This window comes from Dromaius novaehollandiae, chromosome 2, assembly GCF_036370855.1.
Source record: "Dromaius novaehollandiae isolate bDroNov1 chromosome 2, bDroNov1.hap1, whole genome shotgun sequence".
Classification (NCBI taxonomy): Eukaryota; Metazoa; Chordata; class Aves; order Casuariiformes; family Dromaiidae; genus Dromaius; species Dromaius novaehollandiae.
In genome coordinates, this window is record NC_088099.1 from 123448060 (window position 1) to 123462389 (window position 14330).

At 36.1% G+C, this 14330-nt stretch overlaps 1 protein-coding gene across 7 annotated transcripts in view; it reads right to left on the bottom strand.

Moving 5' to 3' along the window:
• Positions 1-14330, bottom strand: part of RALYL (RALY RNA binding protein like) — a 386784-nt gene that overhangs the window by 342924 nt on the left and 29530 nt on the right. The window lies entirely within an intron of this gene.

The following is a 14330-nucleotide window of genomic DNA, read 5'->3' on the forward strand; positions in this document are numbered from 1 at the left end:
TTTTTCCAACCAGTTGAACCAGTGATGAAACTGGTAACAAGTTTCATCTTCACTGTTACCTTCCAGGGAGGATTTAGGGAATGAAGGTAAAGATTTTACAGCTATTTCCTCAATAAAGGAAAGTTGACACTCATGAGTGATGAAATTAATTTCTAAATAATAAATAGCTTTAAAAAAGTTTATCCTGGGCATTTCAAACACCTCTACACAAATTTTCCTCTCAGTCTTTCCCTTACTCTAGCCTCCTATTTAGTTTCTCCTTTCCCTAGCTGCCTAACTCCTGTTTCCTCAGGTGGCTCCTGTCTGTATCTCTTCTAGCTCCTGTACTACTTCCAGATTTGTATCTGACTCAAGTCCACATTCTTCCCTTCTGTGTAACTTCTGCTATTCCCCTAAATTTCCCAAGTCATCCAGGAATGTTTATTCTGGCTCTATCTAAATTCTTCCTCTAAACGTCCTTTTTTACTGCACTCCTTCTTGCTACCTGTCTGCCCTCAAACCTGAATTCTTTTTCTCTATCACCATTTCCTTTCTTTCCTTCATGTTTTCTTCATGGCAGGAGGAGGCGATGATGGAGAGACAGCTTTTGTCTTCTTAAGTTGTGTTGCTCAACTCCACAGGGTCCTAGCAGCCCCAGTGTACAGGAAAAGCATTGCCAAGGCCCAGAGTGAAAATCATTCAGTTAATCTATGAGGACTGTGCATGCGTGGGCTAATTTTTGCATGTTTTTGGATAGAATAATGCATTTTCAGCATAGAGAGGATCTCTGGCAAACACTGCTTTCAATATCTTACTCAGTGCAAAGACACTTTCTTCAGAGGTTTATAAATTAGGACCTCCAGGGTCAAATTTCCATAGGGACAGCAATAGGCACATTCTTGAATCTAGAAAGCTCTCAAGCCAGACTTCACATTTTATTTCCCAAATGCCACCAGATGAAAGTTTTCCAATAAAATGCTTAACTTTAAATGGTCAATGCTGTTTTCCCTAACCTCTTCTTGAGAAATGGCTTTTTTTTGATCAAAACTTTAACAAGATATCTGAGGGTTATATTCAGCGTTCAGCGTTAGAGTCACAATGGTTTAAATCTAGCAAAGCTATAAGCAACCAAAAACAGAGGCTTATGATTGAAAGCCTCTGGCAGCCTTACTTACTGGCATTAGAACTCTGCCACCTATTATAACATGCTGTTTATTTAACAGTTTCTGTTAAATTAAATTACTTATCTTTAATCATGGCAGATATATTTATATCTATTTTAAATAGCCCTCCAAATGTTTCTTTTAATTCTTGCACATAAATTCTAGTGTAATGAGGTAATGCTGCTGCATTTTCATGAGTATAATAAACCTCTTACAGTGTGGTCCATTTTGAATGCATCAGGGAAGAAAAAAGGAAGGAAGAATTGGTGAAAAAAGTTACATTTATCTTAGCATTAAGCATTAAGATCATTAAGATTACGTTTTATTTAAAAAAAAAAAAATCTGATTTCAAATAGAGTGTGTCTAGTCCCTCCACTGGCCCCATGGACTATTTGTGAATCATAGAAGTGCAAGCGGTATGAAGGAAGACTAGAAGCAAAAAGATTAAATATACAATATTGCAATAAACTTCCCAGAACTTGTAGTTTTCTATTAGGTGCATAGCATAGGACTGTATAAAATGTTTTTTTTCTCTTCACTTTCTTAGCAACATTGTTTCATGTGAATGCAAAGGTCTTACAGACTGAATCCTACTGACAAGTCCAATACATCCATTGTATAGTTTCTTTCTTCCTGAAATGATTTTCACTCCAAATTCAGGAGTACTTCAGTATATGAAGACTCTCATCTTTATTGTTCTATAAATAAAAATTATGAATCAAATTAAATGCTGGGAAGTAAAAAGGAGGAGGCTAATCTTTTTCCAAAACATGTTTTTAGTATGTTTCCTTCCACTGACCCAAAAGTCATAATGCCTGGAACTGCATTATACATGTTACACACTACAAGTTAACGAACTTGTGGGTGATAAAATACCAGAAGACAGGCCAGTAGTGTGTGTTTGAAAATTCTTTCCTAACAGAGTGATACATCTATTATTTTCCTTATTCCCACCCAGCAGGATGACCACTGCAAGCCTTACACAAGACTACAGCCCAGCACTGTCTACTAATCCTGAACAAAACAAAACATCTGCCTCTGTTCCTAGCCATGGGCTTTGCTTCCCTTTCCAGGATCAATTACAGCATTTGCTTTGTAATTCTGCGTATAGGCCAGTGAAGAGATGCTGCTCCAGGAGGTACACAGAGGACACTCCTGTTTGCTCCATCATGATCTTTTCATCATGTCCTTGACTTCCATAAACTCTGAACCACTGCACCACAGGAAAGCCTGAATTTATTTGAGGGGTAAAAGGCTTCTCCTTGAGCTTCTCAGGAAGGCCCACAGCACAGAACCTGCATGTAGATGGGGCTAATAGTTAGAGGTAATATGTCTAATATATTAGAGAAAAAAAAATCTTTAAAGTACATCACAAAAGAATAAAATTATCCTCCACTTTTTAGAGTAAAGCATTACCAGAAAAATTATAGCATCTTACTACAGTCTTTTTATGTGCATTTTAAATCTTTCTTGCAATTACTCTGCTTGATACTTTCCTTGCTTATAAGTGAATTAAAAAAAAAATCGAGCTTCTTCTTTTTCAAAAGTAATTATTTATCATGTTAGAGATTGTGATGAATATAGATCTCGGTTGATAACGAACATAGCAGTACTGCTGCAAGTTTTCTGTCAAGCATACCTAACATCAGCAATTATTTCTACTGATGAGCTAATTCAGTGATGCCGAGGTGCTATTTTCTTATATTTTATCCCCATCCCATTCCTGTATTGTTCCAAAAGCAGTTCTCTGCCAAAGACATTAAGCTAATTAAAATAATACAGCCACATTTAGCTGAAACAAAGACTGCACTGAAAATTCTCAAGAGCAAAGGCAAATGAGCTCAGTTATAGATATTCTACCTTACCTGCAATTTTCCTTGTGCATAGTCTCTCTCTTAGTCTACTGAAGCCCATGATTTACAGTGTATTTCCCCATCTCTACTCACATTGCCAAATACGGTCTTATTAACACTTTGGAATTTTTCTGCCACGTTTGTCAAATAAATTGAAAGAGAAAACAAAGACATTTTCTCACAACAAAATTTAAACTAAATTCTATTAGATATCATCAGTCTCTTGATTCGAATCAAACATCTCTTAACTGAAAACTTAATAACTGAAACCTACATAAATTGCAAGCACAGTCTGATACTAAATGGCATGTACCCATACCACAGGAACAAGCAACAAAATGAGCAGAGGTTAGGCAAAAGCTACCCTACATGTGTTATCTCCCAAAGAGGAGACAGATGGAGAGAAGCCTGTAACCCATGTACTTTTTGTAGACAAATTGGAGACTGCAGTATTTTTAGTAAATGACAGGGTTACTCTCTTAAGTGATATATTAATTAAAAACCCTCAAAGAAAAATAAAACCATGGAGAGCTTGTTGCCAAAAATCATTTTAAAGCAAATTTTCTGATTGAAGAAAACTAAACAAAAATCAGTTCAAATGCATACATTTATTGCAGAAAGATGGCTTCAGATCTGGAACAATATTCATTTTTGTAAATTAGCTTCATAAATGACAAAAGAACATCTAATATCAGACAAAGGTGCAACCCAATCTAGAGACTTACAAAAAAACAAGTGTACAAATGAAAAACAAATACACATCTTTTCATCTGTTTGCACATCCTTTTTCACAATACCTATGAAGAAATCCTTTTCCAGGGGTACACTTGAAATGGTTAAGGTACATGTAAATTATCATAATCCACTTTATTTTCTCACCTACAAATTGTTAAAGACGTGTCATTGTGTTGCATTAATAATGGAGGCAAAATACTCATTTTAATGGACAGGCTTTAGGCTTTCAAACAACTGAAAAGTCAGTGAGGCAAAATCTTTCAAAATAATCATCTCCGCTAAAGGTCTTTTTATTATATGAAGTCTGTGATCTTATTAGGTAGCAAGACCAAATGCTCAGAGAGCATGAAAGCAGTTTATTAACAAAACATCAACAAAAGCTGATAACCACACTATAGGAACAAAGTATGGCAAGTAGATCAAGTTATACAGATATTGGCATACATATTGAGGACAGGATTATTGTTTTCCAAAGAAAATCCAGGGAAGGATACCACTGAAACCAAAACAAAGATTATAAACCAAATATTAAAAGAAAAAAAGTGTATATATATATATATATTCTTTTTTTAAGAAGAGGAGAGGATAAAAGACAAAACATTATATGAGGGATATTAATTGTTATTGTTATTGTTATTGATAATTATCATTTATATTACCCAATAGCTCTACTTGCAGACCTGCTATGCTGAATTCTATACACTATATACACTATATTTTCCTTATCCCTGAATGTAATAGAGATGCCAGGCCTCTCTGTTGATTCATCTTGTTAAAGAGTAGGGGTGGTTGGAGGAGAGAGGGTTAATTAGCTCTCCAAGTCCTAAACTGTGGTCTCGAGAGTACCTGAGAATGCATTGAACTAATTTGGTCTATAGGAAAGACTAGTGATTGATGATGTGCTTGGGCTTCTAATATTGTGCTACTAGCACCCCGAGATCACTGACCTCTGAGTATGGCACAGGGGATCCTTTAGAGGACCAGCAGTGAGTCTGTAGGCATTAGGTTTGCAAATCATTAATAATCTTAACGATGGTCTTGGGACCTCCAAGGACATTGTAGAGTTAGGCTTACAATGTCTAGCTCACTTTGTAATGACAGTGTTGGCAAGTTTCCCTCTGGTGCGTTAGCTGAAAAAGTTGATGCTTAAACTTCCTTAGGGACTTCCACTTGATGGGCTGGCATGGAAAATTTTTTTCTTTTTTTTCTGTATTATCTTTTTAAAACATGGAAGATAAAGTCATGGCGAGACAAAACATAGTCATCACTGTTACTGCCAGTCTTCGATATACAGATTGTTACAGGTCTGGCTTATTAACTCTGCACAAGTAGATTTAGAGGGTTTGTTTGTTTGTTTGTTTGTTTTTTTCTATAGAAGGAGATGTAGGGGCTAGACAAAAAATCCACCAAGACTTTGGCATGACAGAGAAGGAGAGGACTAGCATTTGGTTAATAAAGCCAGCTCCCCAGGAAGTTATGGATTTGGACTGCACATGAAATGCCAATTTTTTTCTAAGCCAATGAGAAAGCTGCTTTCTAACTGGGCTAGACTTGTCCCTGCATAGGAGAGCCACAAACCAGAGCATATTGCTCAACAGTATCCCTCCTAAAATGTCAAAAATACTTTGTCAAGCATAATCATTATTTAGATCATACAGACTTCCTGCATCTGCTTTTACTCTTATCATAGGCCAATTCAGAAGCAGTTACGGAAAGCATCACCGACAAAGAAATAAAGATAAATGGTGTAGTTCACAAAGCAGAACAACATCACTCCATCAGAAACTTATATTTTGCAGAGCTCTAGGTCTTTATTCCACACAGATTTCTTGCTATCTGTGAAAGATTAAGCCCCTAGAGAGCTCCTGGATCTGCTGTTTGCAGGCAGAAATTTTCTTCTATTTTATCTTAGAGAGTGTGATAGTCAGCAGAAATCATTATCAGAAATTCCTAGAACAGTCTACTTTCTTCCAGGTGTTCTCACTGTTTCTAAATCTTGTTTCATTTTGCTTGAGGAGCCTTTTAAATTCCAAGGAAGATTAAGTATTGGATGAGAGAGGGGGGAGTGTTTTTATTTTCTTATTTTCCAATTTAGGATAGATTTTCTGCTTGTGTAAATCAGCATAGTTCCACTGACTTCAACAGAACTCTGATTAAATTACTCTGTTTGAAAACATAAACCTTTGAAAAAAAAAAACCCAAAAAACAGAGAATATCCTGTAGCTGGTTATATTCTCTATTGAAGCTGGATGCTGCAATTTAATTTTTTATTGTCCAATTTGTCTATACTGCTATAGCACCTTGCTTTCCAAATATTGTTGTCCATCGTGATCTCATACCCTTGATGCTGAGGAATTTAATGTATGGTGCAGAAACTGTGTGTGGTAAAATGCTTCAAAATCGTCAAGCACAATTTTCTTTTCAGTTGTCTCATCAGCATTCAGTTTCGACTAAAGCTGGGCAATGTAGCAGGGGAGGCATTAGGAGACATTAGAGGGGGTCCCATTAGTCCCTATTTCCTCATTAGTCCCCAGATGCAATGCTGGCAATCAGTCCTACCTACAATGTTGTATTTGCGCCTTCCTTATGGTTCTCCTGTCAGGCATAATTTATCAGCCCTCTTATTGACTGCATGTCGTGTATAAGCTCTTAGACCAGCAAAACTGCAGTGAATTTCCCTCTCTCCCTGAATGGTGTCTTACACCAGGACTTCATCACTTGGTCCAACACAGGGCATGTTCCCACTGCATTACCCGGGTACAATATTCTACATGTTAAGCAGCACTGTTCTGCTTCCAGGCTTTTCTCCCATCCCCAACTTTGGACTATGAGGCTGCATGTGCCCTAGTCAGAGAAAGAGCTGCATCCTGTATCATAAACTCCTAAGCTGGATAGAGTAACAGCACACAGCACTGATATCAAAACTTATCACTTACTGACTTCTGAAGAAAGGGAACAGGAAGAATTTTCTTAACCCTAATTCAAGGCTAAAGTTAAAAAAGTAACTATTGAATATTTTCCACAGGCATAAAGTTCAAGTCGTAACTCTGATGTTACTAAAACAAATCTTGATTTTCAGTTTCGATAGCTTTTTAGTTCTATAGCTACTCCACAGCATAGTCTTTTAGAGTGAATTTTGTTTTTTGGAGGAGAGAACAAAATTAAAAAAAAGATAAATGATTTACCACCTGGGAAATCTGTTGCCTGCGCTGCAAGATGTGACGAAAGCAACCAGACTGCAAGGAGCAGACTTTTTACTTGCTACTGGATTCTCAAGGGGTAATGATTATCCAGTCTAACTGGATGAGAATGACAGAAAGTGAGGTGGAAATAGTGACAAGATAGTTGAAGGAAATCACGAAGAATCATGATACACATACTAGTCTTGTAGTAATTACCAAGTATTAACACTTTTGTGACATTTCCATGATTTTTCCTACCGGCCTGTCATTGACTGCTCATTCAGACACTTCTTTGGAAGATGAAATGGTGGTTTGAGTATAACAAAGCACACAGGACTGGAAAAAAGCATTTAAGAATTACATAGCATCTCTGCCTTTAGCTAGTCACAAAAGTGCCTGAACTGCAAACTTAACTGATAAATATACTTCCCTAAATGATTGCTTGTTAATGTGTCATTACACTTCTTCGTCAAATATTGGACCTGTTCTAAATATCATCCAAACTGAAGCTTCTGAAAGTCCCAAACTATGGAGCTGCTGATCAACCTTAACTGTGCTCACTGAGCTACGTGCCTCTTGCACCCACAGCACATTTGTTCTCACTTCTCTCATTCTGAAATGAATAAAGGCTGCCCACTCCAGTTTCCAATACCCATTTGGGGATAAAGGAGAGATGAACAATGGAGTCCCCCCACTCCACAACCCTTATTTTTAGGGTTTCTTCTTTTATAAACTTTAAATTCAGAAAGATACGACATAACACCATTGTCTTCAACAAGGTGACACAAATACAGAATTCCCCTTCAGAGAGTGAATGGGATTATGTTAGATTAATTGTTCGGACCTCTCAATCCTGATTCCTAATGCTGTTGTCATTGATAAAGGGCCTAACGGCCTTTCTGTACATCCTGTGACCTTTTGCTGCGCCATTGTGCGTGTGTGCCTTCACTCTAGGCAATATCTACATTTTCTTTATGAGGCAGTTACAGGTGCAGTCTCAGCTAGAAGATGCACATGTGCAGCTGGTCAGGTGACAGGCTCATACTCGTTAAATGAAAAAGAATAAGCCATTGCTTGTAGTCCCAAGTGCTTCAAGGAGCCAATACAGCCAGCCTGATCAGAACGCCTGGGTATCACTGTGTAGAGCTATTCCATTCCAGTGCTCCGGTGCTTAACCAGAGGAGAACAGTTAAGTGGACGACACTTGCCCCTAGCCCTGTGCCACCATTAGAATGCTGGTCCAGGACAGATGTAAAAAGAAAAACAAGGAAGGCAGAGAGCCACACAGCCAAAAGGTAACCTGCACCCTATCACCTCTACATATAACAAGTCTACCTAAAAACAAAGACATTCCTAGTTATGATAATTCGTCCCTGAACAGACCTCAAAAATATTTTTCTGTTCCTTTTAAGCTTCTTAATTAAAACTTAGTGTATATTGGAGGGCTAGTGCATGGTATTATTCATGACTTAAATCCTGGTTTAAAATTATTTCAGTTAAAAAACTGAAATAGAACATTATTGACATACACGGATTTACCTGTTACAATAGTTGTTTTGGTTTTTTGTTTATTTTGTTTTTTTTTCATTTGGTCAGTCACTCAATATTATAACATAATAATGATAACAAGCTGCTAAAGAGGCAGTTACAGGTAAATACATGAACCTGTAAGACATCAACTTTTATATTTAAAAGGATATTCTTTTGTTCTTCAGTTCCAGTGTACAAAATTCTATAGATAAAAATAAGAATGTTGAAGCAAATATTAAATCATTCTTATTGGCTAGAATCCAAAAGTTTCAGGTTCACTAAAATATAAATATACAGTAAAATTAAACTGTCATAATGCTTAATTAAATTAATGCAGAATTAAATACAATCAACAAAACCTACATTAATAAAATGGATGTATCACATCTCTTCCTGAACAATATCTTATGACCTGGTTTTGCTTCTCATCCAGTCATCAGATGAATTAATTTTATAGGACAGTGCCGATGGCAAATGACATATATACATATATTATATATATATATATATGGTATTATCACCCCATAGCTATTGTCAGTCATGAAGATGATAATCTTGCAACACTTCTGATCTCTTCCCCATATCAGCTATTTGAGGCTCAATCCAAATCTGATGAAAGTCAGATTTGCCAGTAGCTCCAGTGTTTTTTATTTCAATATGACCGACTAATAACCCCTACAATGGAAGAAGGCTCAGAGGAGATGGCAAGGGTGAGATGCCCATGAAGCTCAGGAATCATGTAGGATACAACTCATTAATCACAGCTGTTGCACAGAGAACTGACTTTATCTCAACACATAGGGCACCAGAGTGCCTAACCTATCTAACCTTTGTGTTAGATAAGCAGATGTATCTGCTGAGTGGATCAGCTCATGTAAATGTTTCTTCCTGAATTGATCAGAAGAATGTGAATGTCTCCCTGAGATTAGCCAGACCAGCATGAGGGAAGTACATATGTGGCTCAGCCCAATATAGAGTATAAAACCTGAACAACTAACAAAGGAATTTTGAAGAGAGCAATGGGCTTGAGCTGGCTTCAGCCCACGTATTCCTTCCTGGTGAATGGGGACACCCAGCGCTGTGATAGTGAGCATATTATAGAGACCGGTAATGGCAATCACATTGGTATTGTGATTGAACTGTATAAGTGTACACTTGAACTGTGATTTCAGCATATTGCTGAATCACTCTGCTAAATCAAAAATCCTGTGTAACATCAAATATCTTCAAAATAAACTTTTATATTAAACATTGCACTCTCTGTATATGTGGAATATCTAAAAGAATAGAGTCAGAGAGTACTGGACTCTGACATTGAACATATTACTACATTCTGTTAACTAAAAATATTCAAGCAACTTGAGTCAAAAAAAAAGACAACTATTATGGCTAATAGGAAAACAGAAATGATGGAAAAATGATCACAAATTTGATGCTTAGAGAATTATTTTCAATTTCTAAAGTGGTTATCTTTTTTTTAATAAATATATTGCAGAACCTTATTTCTTTGCATGAATTGGGAGATCCAAGAAGAAACAGTGAAATGGTGAAAAATCAAAGAAACACTAAAAGCAACAAACAAAAAAGACCTATTTTTAAACTCACCATTTACAAAATGTATCTTGTTTATTAAGAAATTAGGATGATTGTTATTTCTTCTACAAGTGCGAAACAAGACACGGTCAGTACACTTTCAGGGTACACACTAGTTTTCTTAAGTCAATTGCGCCAGCGGCAAGAGAACGGAGTAGAAGCTACTCCCAAGAATAACCATACACCTTGTATCTCCTGCTAAGTGAATACGTTTAGTCTTGATGGCAACTACAGCCCTGGAAATACAGCAGCAGTTGCAGAGCAGTGCTGAGAGATAGCTCTTGCTAGGTGGACTGCACTTAAACCATACATCCTGGCAACACCTTGTCCCTGCTGTTAGCTAGTTACATAACACATCCCTTTCCAGGGCTGCTTTCACTAAAAACACAGTTTTGCTATGGTTGTTGAAGGCTCCTTACAACATCACTGACAAAACAGAGTTGGCAATATTCTGCTTTTATACTGACTCTGCTCTGCGCTGGCTTCTGATTTACACCATACCAGGTTTTTTACACAATCAACTTCTAGGTGAAAGCAAGTAATTTCCATTGCTAAACACTGCAAATTCTCAAAGTAGTGCATCCAATACTATTCTAGGAGACACAGAGCTCTGTTTCTGCCCTAGCAGAACTTGATCAATATAGACAGAAAACAACGTATATCTTGGAATCATCCCTCAAATTCCTAATTAATCATAGAACAGTCTACTTATCAAGATGAAGAAAAAGTCAATACTCCTGATTTGCATAACCAAAAAAGTTATAATTAGTAGAGAAAACTTTGGTTTTACCATTTTAAGCTCTCCATTCCTTTGCCCAGATCAATGAAGCATTAGAATTTATATCAAATCCACAAAGAGGCTTTGCAATATCTGACAATGCTCAGGGGTTTAATAAAGCTATTTATGCAGATTGTCTTGAGGATTCTACTTAATTAATTAACTTTATTAATAATGCTATATGCAGACTTTTAGACAGAACATGCATTCTGTTTAATTTCTTAGCACAGATAAGGTTGTCTATCTGCAAGAAATCCTACTGAAAGTAATATTCAGAAAAAGAATACTGCTGATAACACCTTATTTTGCCAGTGTGAACTGCTCTAGAATTAGTAAAGTCAGCCTAGTTTCTGCCTTTAGCCTGGCCAAGCATAGAAGAAACATCTTACCTCTTTACTTCTTTCTTCATCTTTCATTAGAAGCTAGGTACAACTGGAGTCTTAATGCTTAACACATTAGAGAAAGTAAATCTGCTTATTTTGCTGGTAGACTCGAGCTTATTCTGCTCATACCCACACTTTTACTACACAAATCAGTTTTGAACCAGGCCATGATTGTCATCTTCTCCAACATAACACCTAAGTTCAGGATACTGTTATGCTAGAGAAAACATCCTAGTTAACATATTTTTAACACGGGTTAAACAGTGAGTTCTCTGTTACAGAAGAGGTGTCCGTGCCAAGCACATTTGGCTTCTAAGAATCAAAATATTTCGGAAATACTTTAAGCAGTATTTGATGTTTTCCCTCAAGCACTCATAACATAGAAGGGTGAATGTGAACAAACATATATTATCATAACTGATTAGGTTACAACAGTACAAACGATGAATTAGAAAGAGAGATCTCAAGGAGAGGTCTAATTAAGGTGCCATTTCATAATTTTAATACATTTACCTATACAGGAGATAAGAAAATATTATCTTTTTTTTTATGATGGGTTCTAAAATATCCTTAGAAACAACGGAATTAAAGAAAATATAAAAATACCTAAACAGAATACGCAATTTCTTTTTAATTACTGCGTCTGGAAGATACATATATATATTCACCTATATATTCACCTGTATGAATCTTTTTGTTACACATGATTTCTAGCACTATTACTTGCATTTTAATATAAATGTTATAATAAATTGCATTATATTTCCCCTACAAGATTAATTTATGAAACCAGATTGTCGTTGATGGTGGCAGCTGAACCCCTCAATGAAATTAATTAAAGGATAATCTCCATTGCTTTGCAGCATACAAACCAATAAATGGCTGCTGAGATTTATAGCTTAAGTGAAGCTAAAGTGTTTAAGGAATTTCAAACCCCATTTATTATGCACACCTTAGAAAGCAAGCAAGCTTATAGTTATACAGCAAACTGGAACATCAAAAAAAAAAAAAAAAAAAAAAAAAAAAGGAAAACATAATTTCCTTCCTGTGTGAATATTTGAAAGTGATGCTTCTCTCTTTGACAATTCTGTGGTATACACATGAATTTGGCTAGAATGAAAAAGGAACAGGATGAAGCTAAAAATGTGTGCTGGTTCTTTTAATTGTGTGTCTAAAACAACGAGTATCCAGGGAAAATACTTAAAAAAGAATATCAGAAGAATAAAATATTATTGATGAAAATATGAGTCACTTTTTGAAGAGAATTTATTTGTGAAAGCTCAAGTTTTGATATTCAAGCCAGCATTTCCCAAACATAATGTGGTAAATGGTAAGACTGACAAGGCATTTGGAGAGTGTTTTCTTTACAGCAGCTGCTGTGGGATCCTTTAGGAGAAATTGGTTCTGCATCCTCACTGAATCTCTTCAGCCAGCAAAAATGAGATTTCTGGGAAATTTAGGCCATCTTATGGCCCTTATAGGAGTAATGGGGATATAGGTGTGTACTACAGCAGATAGGATGCATGCTTTGAAAGTTTGTCCAAGTGAAAATTTTTCAATTGCATTTTCAAAGGAGTTGTATAACCTTTCCTTGGCATCGACCAACTTGTTCTGTTTTATGTGATGTGAATTGAAGGCTGATTTTAAACATTAAATAGTAATATTTTGTCTCATCCCCTTTATATCAAATATTCTCCTAAGCTTTGATTTCTTATTAATATAAGTCTAATAAGCACTTCCTACAAGCATTCTTCAAAAAAATTCTACTTTTCATTATATTTTTCTATCCCAAAAAACAAAAATCCTTGTCAAATTCTGCAATTTCCATTTAAAAGGGAAGGTTCATTTTATTTTTCTTGCCATGCTAATGTTAATGAAGTTTAAAGTTAATGAGGGACAGTGTGTGGCTTAAACCTGCCATACCAGCTGTGTATCTTTAAAGCTGATAATGGTTTAACTTTCTGAATAAAATGTATTAATTGTCATCTGAGGACTAGGACTTGTTTCAAGATAACAAATGTATTTAATAGAAGGGAGGAAAAAAGTGAAGTCTATGCATCACTGCCTGGTCTGCTAGCATCTGCTCTGGTTTCATGTCTGTCTGTGAAACCTGCCTCAGGAGTTCCTCTCTCTCTCAATCCATCTGTGTGAGCATGAAAGGGAAAGAAACACAGAAATCTCACAGGATGTGGTGGCCACTTTATCATTCCCTTTGAGCTTAACCCTTTGTAGAGAAATAGGAAACACCAGGTCTGGTGGTTAAAAAGCAGAATGTTAGGTCCAAGGACACATTTTAATCTATGTGAACTACTAATGAGCCAAGAGATCATTCATTGCATTCTCCTGCATATTGCTTTCTCAGCATTAAATCAGGACTAAATACACTTCAGGTTCTTTCTCTTTCTCCCTTAATTACATATGGGGAATTTTGCTGCATTACTGTAGACTATTCCTAGATCTTCAGTAGAAGGGTACCAATTGAAAAGCATCAAACTGTTCAAAATTGAATAAAAATGTTGAGGTTTTAGGTGGTTTCTTTACTATCCAGGTCCTAAAGTAATCTGAATTGTGAACCAAAAAAAACCCCTCAACTTTCTTTTTTAATAAATCTCAGTTCTCTCTTCCATCTGTGGAAAAATGTTTTATTTAAAAGAATGTAATTTTCCCTGAAACCAAATTTTAGAAATCTTACGCTAAAATAAATATTCTAAAAGACAATATTCTGAATTTGGAGGACTGAGAGTTGAATCTAGTGATGTGCTGAGAAGTTTCCTTCTCTTTTAGCAGATTTGAGGCCTTTCTCCTACTTTACTGGAATGAGGTCCTTCCTCCTCTGAAGATGATAATTAGTTGATAATTGTCACATAAATTTCAACATATGCACTGACCAGTGTGCAACTGACACTGATCTGAATTTCATCTCCAGTGATAACTTATCACTTTGTAAAGCATTTTTAGATAGCTGAGCTGAAGTATATCAGGTATTATATAGTACTATATTTCTACTTTAAATGACATATATAATATTTGTTATCCTCCATATTCCAATCATTATCATTTGAATCCAAACTCTAGGAATTTCCTGCCACTGATATAAACACTACTTCTGTTTGATCTGAAGATTATTTATCTCT